At 48.4% G+C, this 10,569-nt stretch overlaps 1 long non-coding RNA gene across 1 annotated transcript; it reads right to left on the bottom strand.

The window, feature by feature from the left end:
• Positions 1 to 6,625: 6,625 nt before the first annotated feature.
• Positions 6,626 to 9,722, bottom strand: LOC112960027. The gene is made up of 3 exons (XR_003251697.1): positions 9,642 to 9,722; positions 8,670 to 8,774; positions 6,626 to 7,069 (listed from the first exon to the last, which is right to left on the bottom strand). It is a non-coding gene; the product is annotated as an uncharacterized LOC112960027 (long non-coding RNA).
• Between the last annotated feature and the right edge of the window lie 847 nt (positions 9,723 to 10,569).

Raw genomic sequence — 10,569 nt, 5'->3', positions numbered from 1 at the left:
CAGGAAACTTCGGATTTACCGGGGGAGGAGGGAAGAGCGAGGGGAGGAGAGAGGCGGAGGCGGAGGGGGCTGGGAGGGCGGCGGGGCGCCGAGGGGGCGGACGGAGTCCCCGCCGCTACGCGTGCGGCCTGGGGGGGAGCGGCGGGGGCTGCCCGGACCCCCGCCCCGCCGGGCCCTTTGTCTGCTCGCCCGGACCCCCGGGAGCCGCCCCGGCGGGGAGGAGGAGGAGAACCCACCGAGCAGAAGAAGATCCGCCCCCCCCCCCATGCAAAGGGACCCTCCCCAAAATCGGGCTTGCCCCCTCCCCTGGGGGTCATGGGCAGCATCCTCGTGCTCCAGGGAAGCCCCCAGCCGGGARGGCTGCAGCCACCTGCAGCCCCCGGCCACCGCCGGCCCGGGCTTTAATTCATTAGGTTTAATAAATAAGCGCCTAAGCCCCGGTTAGAGGTCGGAGCATTTTAATAAATAAAGATCGGCTCTTAAACTGCAGTGATTGCAGCTGAGTAGCTAATCTTCTCAAGGGCTTAAGCTGGGAGGGATCAGAATAAACAGATAATAGAAAGTCGTTACAGGCTCCGTCCCCTTAAACTCTGCTTAGGAAGTTTTATTCTTTTGAGTTATTTCAAATTCCGTGAATAATATCCAAATGTAGCACAGGATGGGGGGGTTGGAGGGGGAGGGAGAGAGAGACAGAGCGAGATTAAAAAATGTTAGCTAGATACCTTCCCCTCCACTGGCATCTTTTAAAGAGCGAGTTCATTATATCCCACCATGTTCAATTTGCAAATGCAGCTCCCACCGCTATTCCTCATGGTTAATAACTGGGAATTGATTGAAAAGGGAGGCCATGCAGCTTTCAAAGCCGAGAGCAGAGCCTAATGGGGCTAGTGAAGGGCTGGGGGGGCTGTACCCACGCGCTCCAGCACTTGCGCTATTAGCTGGTTGCAGGTTGTGATGAACAGCATGGGGCAATTTTATTATTGAACAAACACCGCTGAACCCTCCGCAGCAAACACGGAGCACCTGGAGCAGCGCCAGCACCCGGAGCTTCCACACATCTACYCCGGCTAACGGGGGCAAAGCAGGAATTGCTTTGGGAAGGATTTGCCCAAGAGTTTGAGGTGGCTCTTCGAGTGAACTGTCTTCTGCTCCCAAATGCGTATCCTTTGGAGAATGGTCTTTGCAGGGAGAAAAGGAGGATGGGGAGAAATASAGGAATCTGGAGAGCCAAGGACTCCTCTTAAGCCTCTCTGGGAAGCTTCCCCAGAGCAGCAAAGGTGGGATGCCTGCTCTCCCATCCAACAAATCCTTGCTCAAAGGCATTCCTACAGCAGCTGGCCGGCTCCATCTTCGGAGCTGGCCCACACTTTCCCGCATCCTTCCCCTACCAGACAGGCGACGATGAGCGGGATATTCAAGATCTTCACCTGTTGCCTGGCAGAGGGTATTTAAAGCTGCCAAGGCCACTGGGAAAGATTTTTGCTGGAAAACAGGAGGATTGTGAGGAAGGCTGGCAAAGAGGAAGCCCAATGCTCACCCCAATAGGCCTTTTGGCTCAGAAGGCAATTGCTGTCAGAGAGAGACAACATTTTGGTGACAAAAGCCGTTCCCTCCTCCCCTATTTCCTACCTAGCCCGCATGCAGCAGCTGTATGAAGGGATGTGCAATGCTCCTCGCTGGCCCTAATAAATTGTCCCCCTTGGGCAGGCAGATTCCATCCCATAGGAACCAGGGCCCCAACATCACATCCARGACCCAGAACGAGGACCTCTAACCTCCCCTTTTGCCTCATCTTCCCCATGTTGCTTTATTTAATGGAAAGTTACTCATTTTTGGAGCAAGACAAAATTTTGCAAGGAAAGCCCCAGTTTTCTGCAGCTTTTTTTATGAAGAAACCAGTTCTTTAATATTTGGGGTTTTACACTGGCACTGCCCAGGCTGAGATGACATCAGGAGGGTCAGCCCCATAGCTGAAAAAGCTGCTTTGTGTTTCTCCAAGCCTTGAGTTGCCTTCTCACATAGGAAATCTGACAGAGGTGCTGGATATTTGATGTATTTTCTTCCCTTTTCTATTTTTTTTTAATTTTAACTGGATCTAATTCTAGCTGACTCAAATCTGGGTTTTTCTGATTGCAGAAAAACCTTCAAACAAGGAACAATCTAGCTAATAGTGCTTGCATAAATCATTCTCACAATAATGAGTATCTGTGGAGTGAATTCATTTAGCTAAATAGATGGAGGACCACTTTAAAGTTATTTAGAAAGATTAACAAAAGAGAAGGGAAATGAAAAACAGATAATAAATTGACGGGAGAAAGGAAAATTGTAATCGAAACAATGAATTGGTAATAAATTCAAAATGTTAGGGAGAAATTTCCAAAAAAGGAGATTGGCACCATGGTAATTTGGCCGTGCTGGTGCTAAAATGTATTTTTAATTAAAATACACGGGATGTTAAAATGCCTTTTAAAATAGATAGATAAATAGGTCCCCAGCCAACATTATATTTTTACTTTTATGACTTTCAAATTCACCAATAATTTGTCATTTCCTCAGTGCAAGAAAATATTTTCCTCCTCCAGGGCCATTTCTCCCATTCCAGTGAATCCGTGTTCCTGAAGCAGTTGCTCCAGAAGGCCCCATCACACGTTTCCCAGGACGGCAGCAGGACACACTCCATTCCCACTGGTCATCTGCACCTTTTTCCATCAAAACCCACGGCAAAGCTTCTCTGAATCTGAAGCAGAGCAAGGTTAGGACTTCTCATGGACTTTGACACCTGCGGCCATCTAGACTCATCACTCAGACCATAAAACCACAGTTATTCTTTTGCCACTCTTAAAACAGTCAAAAACCCCATAGGTCCAAGTCTTGCGTGACCAGCCACGTTCCAGGCGGAGGTCCCAGCCTCCAACATCTCAGGTCTCCTGTCCCATCACTTCTGTGGCACCAGCACCTCCTGAGCTGCAGTGGAGAGACCTGCACTCAAGCCCACTAAGCTGGTGCTGACCTGGTTGCATCGCTGCTCACACAACCCACAGGAACCACCCTGGAGGCCCACGCAAAGAGCAGGAAGGCTCCAAGTCCCACCTGAATCCACAGGGCAGGGCTTGGGGAAAAAAAAGGAAGCAGTGCCTCAACCGATATGATATTTCTGAGGTCATTTGCCTTTTTTTGCTTTTTTTCTCCCTCAAAAGCAAGCAGCCCTGGCAACTCTGAGCCCTGAAGAACAGCACTCTCCCCTCCACAATCCTTCACCTGCCTGGCACCATCTTCTCATTCTCATGGTTGAGCACGCAACATTTCCAAGCGTTTCACTGAGTGAGTGTATTTCAAGCTTACACATTTTTGGACAAGCTCAGGAACTGCCTTGTGCCTTCTTTCTTCTGTTGTTCGCTTCTGATTTATTTACTTCTCCTATCATGTTTAGACTTGCTAAATATATTGGTCAAAATAACTCTGCAAAATTTTCTGCAAATCCTTGAGGGGAAAAAAATACGTTTCTCAGATCCTTCTTCTCATGTTCTATGTTTTCGGCCCTTGCTGTAAATAAAATATTTCCATAACAAATACTGRTTAAAAATAATTTCCATGTGAAGCGAGTACTTGGCCAACAGCCGCAGAAGGGCATAGGAAGAGCTACAGGTTGGCACTGGCAGCGTGGCAGCCACAAGAAACCCACGTGACCGAATTCCYCAGCTGGTAAAAGAGCCTTTTTCCTTTCAAACAACTAGAATTTCATATCTTTTTATTTCACTGATTGCTCCTTAGGCTGATGGAAGGAGAAGGTGAGGAGCTGCACTTTTTTTGCACCCTGTCCACTTGCTTATAAGACAGGCAAGACACAACCTAAATAATGACTTTACCATTTGTTGTCACTACCAGCACCAGTTTTAGTGCAGTTTAAGATATCAGAAGCTGCAAGAATCTGATTTCTTGCTGAAAATTTATGCCTCTGCACCTCTGGAGGCAACAGAAAATGGCACACAAGTAAAACACAATTTAACCAAAGAGGCACCAAAGCGGGGTAAAATAAATKTGTTCATTTAGAGGGTTTCTCTCTAGGTCAGGGCCCTTCAGAGGAAAATTATTGTAATTGACTGCATCGTTGGTTAATGCATTTACAGTGCGATGGGGTGTTTGAAATCACTGCCACAAACTGCTGACGGTGCAGATTACTTAATTCACTGGACAAAACGACCTTTGCTGCGCCAAGAAACAAACCTGATGGGACTAAACCCTTTTAAACAGCTGCTAATAGCTTAAACTGATTAYAGAGGAGGAGGATGTTGAAGAGCTGAATAGATTAGAGCACATATTAGAGGGTATATACACAATATATATGCACTGAATATATTAGAGGAGGCTTTGCATGAGGAATAACTTCATTTGGGACCCACAGGCTTTCGCTGTCTGTCACGTGCCCGCAGTGGGAAGCGAGCAGACACACATTATACATATTAAAGCATCTAACRTTTCCCCTCCAGCCCTCCCACAACTGCTGAACGGTGAAGGGAGGGTGAGCTCCATCCCCCAGTGACCGCAAGTCAAGAGAGTTGAGCCAAAGAGGAGATAAATGACTCCTAGTCGCATTACGGCCAAGCCAAACCTCAGGTTGGCTCTTGAGGGGCAAGTTGGTCAATTGTCACCGCTGGGTCCTGTGCCCAAGGGTGCAGGTGGCCATAGGGACATGCGAGTTGGGGATGAGCCACCGGTGCCCAGCTGCTCACAGCCACGTGCAAGGTAGCTGAGAAGAGCGAGAACTTGCTGCAAATGCAACGGGAAACACGAGCTACCGCCCGGCACAGCCTCCTCCAGCAGCAATTTCCTGTGCTATGAAACTCCTAGAATGTACTTTGCCCAATTTATTGTAAATCGTTCCTGGCTTGTTTAACACTCCACTGATTTTATCACAGGGCCAACCTGCACAGCAAGGCGACAGCCACGGCTCTGTGGTCTTTAATCCAAGCCCAGACACCTGCAGCTCATAGCCCATGCCTAGCAGTGCCCATGGCTAGTACATCGCATGCTGCTCTGTGCATCCAGACTTTCTTGGTTACAGAACCAGCTTTGCTCTGCTTGGACACCAGGACACATTGCAAGAAGGCAGCCTAAGCTGGTGGCATCCAAACGGTGCCCAGCTCCAAGGCAGCGAGCAAAAGGCAACTGTGCTCGTGCAGCATTAGCCTGCAGCAAACCCACGGAGAGGAGCTGCGAGTCAGGAGAGCAGCTTTCTCTTCCTTTGCACGGAAGAATTGATTTTACAGGACACAAAGAGCAGCTGCCTAAGAGAATCCTTTCATCACCTCTGACAGCAAACAAAGCCAAAGCAAAATTTCGGCTTGTGCAGTATTTAAAAAGTATTTCATTGTTGTGAGGCCAGTACTTCAGTCTATCAAAACATCATTACACAGTACTCGAGTTAAGTGAGTAGGTGCTTGGGTACTACTCCAACTGGTCAGATCAAACATATAGCAATTGTATAAAGGGTTCTCCTGAAATTCCATCTAGAAATCCTGCTGGAGATGTAGCCCCAAAACCCAGAACTAAAAGGTTATGCCCAGATAAAGCTCCTGGAAAAATCAGGAATGGCTACATAGGAACAACAGTCTTCAGACCATGAAAAGACATTTATGGACAATGGAACCAGGTCTGGAAGCTCTCCCTATGTCTACTGTAAAACAACATTTCCAACCGTGTCACAAGCTGTTCCCAGGAACAACCATTAAGTAAAACCAGGGTGAAGATGCACCCATGCAGAGGTGTGTGCCACTGGGGTGCAGGGAGCTGGTTTGCTTCCAGAGACCTGGATCAAGGAGCTGGTGCCAACGGCTTCCGCAGAGCAAATCCACCACATGCCCAAATCCATATGGTAGGTGCCAGCTCGTACCACAATCTGCACAGCTGTCTCTTCACCTTGCAGCTTGTGATATCCAAAAGAACAGGAATTTAAGGGAATCCTAAAAGAGAAGGAGTGTAAATCCTTTTTGAGTAACTTAGACATGGACAAGGCAAAAAGCTGCATGGTTTTGCTCAAGAGACAACCCTGTGATGTCCAGGATATGGGTTGGTGGCACACTGGAGCTTTTCATCATGTCACAGTGCTTCAGCTAGGAGTGAGGGACAGTCACAGAAAGGGGTTTGCAACTTAAATATACCTTCTTTTTGGGGAAATAAGTCTTCCTATCATGAACAGGAGCTCAGAAGCTCATCCTGTACAAGCAACTTAGCGTGAGCACAAACCTGCTGGAAACCAAAGCAAATAAACGTTGAAGTCCAAGCCCAAGCTCACCTTTGCCCTTGCATTAGCACCACATGTGAAAACGTTCTCATTTATAGAACTAGGGAGGCAGACAAGTAAATAAAAGAGCAAGCGAGCTCAAAGCCATAGGTTAAACATATCTGCAGGGAGAAAGACCAGCCTGGTGGAAGCAGCTAAACAGCCATCAGGATGCAGAGCAAGGAGCCTGTTTCTGAATGACAGAGTCGAGATGCACAGCAGCATTCTGCCAACATCGCCACGACGGGTCAATTGGAGCATTTGCACACAGGAACATCTCCTGGCCCTGATCTGCCCGCTCTGTCCCAGCCACCCCGCACAGCCCTGCAACAAACTCTAATTTAATCTCCAAGGTGGTCGAGCAGGGGATATTACATAAATCTCATTTAGGGGAGCAAGGAGCTCACGTTCGCCCACCCGCTGCAGCCCTGCAAAGTCCTAGGTTCAACCTCACTGAGGCTTCATGACCTGGCAGGGCACAAGTCACAGGTCAGGAGAAATCCAAGATCATTTGCAGAATAAAAGCTCTCTATCACAGCCAGGTAATCCTCCCTTCCAGCAATATTTCTCACTACTTTGTTCCAGGAGTGCTTTTAGCAAGCGTCTCCCAACTTGCAAGCTGCCTGCGAAGCCTTGGCTGCAGGTTGGTGTCTTCACGAYGTTACATCTGGGCTGTGAACAACAGTGTTGGGGCCATGTGGTCTCCTTCCAATCCCTTCTATTAGCAAGGCGCACTGGAGCCGCTTCAACTTCTCCTTTTTGGATGGTGAGGCAGGGTAGAAGAAATGCCTGTAACAAAAGCAGGTATTTTTACCAACAAAAGCCTCTCCCGGTGAAGGAAATTCATTTTGCTTGAAAAAACTGAAAATTCAAAAGGGATAGTGACTTATGGGACAAGAGGTGCAGCTCAGATTTTGCAGAAGGAGGAATAAAAAAAGGTCATTGGGAAGCAGCTGAGATGTGTAAAGATTTGCTTTCACATTTGCTGCTATCTGGGTCATACCCAAGAATAAAGTCAGCTCTTATCCTGCTTTGATCAATAATTTCATCCTCATTCCCTTCCTACGCACTACAACAGTTTATTTTCCCSCAAAACGTGCCTGTTCTGGGGGAGCAGTGGGCTCACCCTGGCCAYGCACAGGCTCCCTCCAGGCTCCAGTGGTGCCAGTAACCAAGGTCAGCCCCAACTTGCTCCATCCTCGCTGCTTTTTTTGGGCATTCAGATCCCAGGGACCGCCCAGGAGCACCGTCCTCCTCCTCCCCACGAGGAAGCTCTCCCTTGGAAGGGGCACGCTGCGTTTCGTGCACAAGAAAATAAACAGGAGCTGCATCAAGGACTTTTGGATTCGCATTCCCCTATGGATGATGCTGTTACCCAACCCCGTGCTGAGCGGAGGCACCAGGGACTAAACTGCACTGATGTCATCCCCAACAGCACATGTCGTAGGCACGTTAGAGCAATGCAGGGAAGAAAAAAATCCCCAAACTCCTTAAAGATTTACAGAAACATTTCTCTTAGGCAGAGGCTCCTCGCTGGGCTGTAAGGCAGCCCTGCACCATCCTCCAAGGCTTGGGGGCAAACACCAGACCTCCCACTTCCCGACCTTGCTTCTACTTCACTCCAAAGGGAGCTGCCAGTGACCCTCTAACACGGTTAACTGCTCCCTTGCATTGAAGCACGCTTATTGTTTTAAATAACTCAAAGGGATATATTTCAATCAGCTCCTGGTCATGAGGATTTATGAGGCTGGACCCAAGAGCAGGAGTGGAAGCTAATTAGAATTATTATTTTCAGGTGACAAGCATAAGGACCTCCCAACGGACTTCCCCAGCCTTTCTTTTTGGGGATGAGGTGCCATTTTCAGGGTTATTTTTAAAAACTATTTAATGGGATGGGCTTTTTTTTTTTTTTAAATAATGCAGAGGACCTGGGAGGGGGCTTGCACTGACAAAAGGGAAAAACCAGACCCTGCTCAAAAATTCTACCCAGATAAATACCCAGAAGAGCACTAATAACAGGGGCTCATTACTGCTCTGAGAGATGCCAGGCAAGGCAGTGCTGGACCAGCACAGTCACTCCATGGCACTCGACCTGCCCTATAAAGCACTGGGGAGGGGTACAGGGTTGCAGAGCCCACCATCACCTCAGCTGCATTACTTTTGCAGCTGGAGGCTCCATGTGGTATTGCTGCAAGCATCATTATTTCCTCCTCCTCTTTCATTGCTGTTTTGAAAGCACACGCAGCCCTGGGGAAAGTCAAAGGCTGGATTACCTGCTCCTGGGATTACGGGCCACCRAAGAACAAGAGACATGTGGCAGGGTTGGCAGGACACAAGCTCCTGGGCAGCAGCCTCACCTGTGGCTGGCAGCACAGGAACCAAAACCCACCTCTTTTTTGCAAAGTGAAGGTCCATGGACCATGCTGCTCCTCAGCAGCCGCTCGCCRGGCTCCGCAAAGAGCTCGCTGCTCCTAATAGCGTCTCCAGGGCTTTGCTGCAAGGGAAGAGCAAAGAGGAGAGCAAGAAAACAAGATGGGTTCTTCAGTGGCTCATGCCAATGGGCTCCAACGTGCTAAGCATTTTCTTTTTTAAATARCATTTGCAGGTTTAGGACTTCCAAACATCAAGTCTTAAGATCTGGAAGGAGTTGGAAGAAGTTTCCACTCCCTGAGGGTGAAAAGCCCTAAGATTTTTGGTCAGAGCCACTTGGGAAGCTCTGAAGGTAGCAGCAGACAGATGCACCTGGCTGACAGATCTGGGGCCATACCGCAATCATGCCCCAAAAAACTCTTTTGTTTTGGAAATTAAGACTTTAATTGGGTCAAATTAAGACTTGCCATGGGTCATCAGTCCCCTTCTGTGCAACAAAAGGGGGAAAGAATACCAAAATAAAACCCTAAGCACCAAAAATAGAGTCAGATGGACAGCATTTTAGCTTGCTTCAGAGAAATAGGTGAATYTCTCAAGCTTGCATGTCCATGCAGGACACTTTCTGCTTCCAATACACTTGTGTCTTGGGCAAGTCGCTCAACTCCTGCCTTGGGCTCCCCTTTGGGAACAGGGGTCAGTGGAGCCTGGCAAGCCGCTACCAGCGGGCTACTATTAAGGCCTATTTGAGATCTACATATTAATATATTGTGTGCCCTCTGCTGGCAGTTTGTTCTTCSAGGAGCTCTGCAAAATCCCACGGATCAGGTCAGGCAGGACCCAGGTCTTTCCTTGCTTTTGTTGAGAGAATAATTCATTGCGATGAGAGGAAAAAAACTAGGGCAGCAGCAAGAGGGGAAAAAAGGAAAAAAAAGGAGCTTCCCTGTGTGYGTTGCACAGCCCCAGGTGAAGAGATCACATCCCTTCCACTCACGGCCAGGACATGCTGTTTGCCCATGCAGTTGTTCCCAATCTTAATTCCAACCAGTCACTTCTGCTCATGCAAACCAATGCTGATTTTCCTCCCACGTTACACTCTAATGTAATCATCTTCCTGAAAAAAAAAAATAAAGAAAAAAGAGGTCAAAAGGGAGATTCGAGTTGTTTATGGCAGACAACCCCCCTTCCTCCCCACGCTTGCTGGGTTTGCATCATCGCCCTGCATAGCAGGAGGGTCGTTGTCCTTCCAGGGCCACTGCCCGCTCAGCGCGGGACAAGGAGGCTGGAGCGGGACCCGGAGCAGCCACAGGACCTCCCTGGTCACTGCTCCAGCATCAGTCCCACCAACAGGCTGCTAATCCACCCGGGAAAAAAAGGCTCTGTTTTGTCTGCCTGAAACCCGCTTTCCTGACAGAATTTATTTTATTACCTATTAATATTTGTTCATGCAGCAGCATTATATTTTAGCACGGATGATTCATATCTCTTCATCCACTGAGATACCCCTGAAGCAGTTACTTAACCAAAAGCCAGCTGAAGAAGAAATGCATTTTTCTTTTGTGGAGAAAACCAGCTTCCCTACCAAAATATATCAAGACGAGCAGGTTCAATGGGCCTTTGTAAGCCCATATTGGACTTGCTCCTATTTTCATCCCATTGTTCTTCCCTTYGCAATTTGTCCAAAGCTTTGCAGCCTGTGAAAGGCCAGGCACTACCTGGGCAGCTCTTCCTCCTCCTCATGCAGTAGTGCTCTGATTGCCTTGCTGTAGCTATAGGAGCTGCTCCTGAAGGACACGACACGGCTGGGAAATGACTTTGCCAAGAGGCTCCTCTTCCCTCTTTCGGCAGCCCCATCATTGCCCTGTGCACAGGTTCCCTGCCCACAAGACACCCAAGTCRGCTGCAAGCTGGAGTTATTTTTA

Source organism: Nothoprocta perdicaria, unplaced genomic scaffold, assembly GCF_003342845.1.
Source record: "Nothoprocta perdicaria isolate Ctin4 unplaced genomic scaffold, notPer1 scaffold_12, whole genome shotgun sequence".
NCBI classification, from domain to species: domain Eukaryota; kingdom Metazoa; phylum Chordata; class Aves; order Tinamiformes; family Tinamidae; genus Nothoprocta; species Nothoprocta perdicaria.
This window is presented reverse-complemented; position numbering and strand designations above follow the sequence as displayed.